Here is a 1483-nt window from a genome sequence, read left to right on the forward strand (position 1 = left end):
GCCGGGGGTATCGTTTGACACTCGTGCAATGAACTGTTATAAAAGTGAGTAGCGTGATTTTTCTTTTTGCAAAAAGTGCTGCTTTTTCGGCAGGGTCGAGGTGAATCCTCACTGCGCTCCTCGGCCCCGTCCCCTGACAAGTTCCAGTGACTGTTTCCTGGGCTGGAGGGAGCTGGTGCCGCTGGCTGCGCAGAAAGCCCGCGGTGCTGATCGTTTGACACTCGTGCAATGAACTGTTATAAAAGTGAGTAGCGTGATTTTTCTTTTTGCAAAAAGTGCTGCTTTTTCGGCAGGGTCGAGGTGAATCCTCACTGCGCTCCTCGGCCCCGTCCCCTGACAAGTTCCAGTGACTGTTTCCTGGGCTGGAGGGAGCTGGTGCCGCTGGCTGCGCAGAAAGCCCGCGGTGCTGATGCCACCTGGTGCCTCCGAACGCGGGGCGGGACAAGGCAGCCGGAGCCGGCCCTGCTCTGCCCGCCGCCACACGCCTGTTTCGGGCAGACCAAGGAGCTCAGCTGGACTTCAGCTCTTTCCTAAGCCCATCTGGAGTTCTCTTACCGTGAGAGTGATGAGAAACAAACTGGTGTTTTAAGATGTTTTGGAGTTGCTTCTTCTGGCACAGGCTTGTTCTCTGGGGATCCCAAAATGTAAAATTAAGCAAAACCACAAAACTTGACGTTACTGTCACGGGAGGTTTGCTGCCTGCTGGGCTGCCGAGGCTGCCGAGGCTCGGCCAGCCCCCGTGCCGTTATCCCTCATCGCTTTTCCAGGCTGCCTCCACGGCTCCACTTGGTAACCCCCAAACCGTGTCAGACATGGGGCAGGAGGAGAAGATCTCGTCCTCATTTGAGCTGAGAAGAACTCACCATCCCCGCAGCCGGGGCAGCTGCCTGGTGTTTAGGAGCAGCCCTGATCTCTGATACTAATCGAGCTCTTGTGGACTTCAGAGAAATTAAACCTTAATTCTTCTTTGCTCTTGTGGTTTCCTGGAGCACGGGGGAATTGCTATTCCAAGTGCTGCCAAGCTGCGGTCTCTGAGTAATTGGAGTGTGAGCGGATCTTGTTCTGATTAGTGCTTGGCTGCGGCTGGCGTGTGCTCGGGGCAGTGGGACGAGGAGCGTGCGCTCGTCAGCCCACAGGGCTTGTTGGGAAGGAGCGAATGGCCGTGCCGGGGGCTCTGCCGGCCGGACCGCGGACGGTGAGGGCAGGGGGACCACTGCCTCGTCCCTCACCCCACTCGCTTTGGGAGCTGAAGTGCCTGTCCCTCACCTGCACGGGTGACCATGGCCAGCACAGGCGTTTCTGTGCTTTGCTGTCACTTCATCCCGGGTAAGACTGACCCCCGGGCTTCGGGGTCTCTGTTGCTGCCCGAGGTCAACTCACGACAGCAAAGACAAAGGACGCATTAACAGGATTCCTATGCGAGGCCTTGCTGCCCCTGGCAGGAGGCTAACGAGGGATGGTGCAACGAGCCCGCGGGCGCAGC

The sequence above is a fragment of the Fulmarus glacialis genome, unplaced genomic scaffold, assembly GCF_000690835.1.
Source record: "Fulmarus glacialis isolate BGI_N327 unplaced genomic scaffold, ASM69083v1 scaffold1871, whole genome shotgun sequence".
Taxonomy (NCBI): Eukaryota; Metazoa; Chordata; class Aves; order Procellariiformes; family Procellariidae; genus Fulmarus; species Fulmarus glacialis.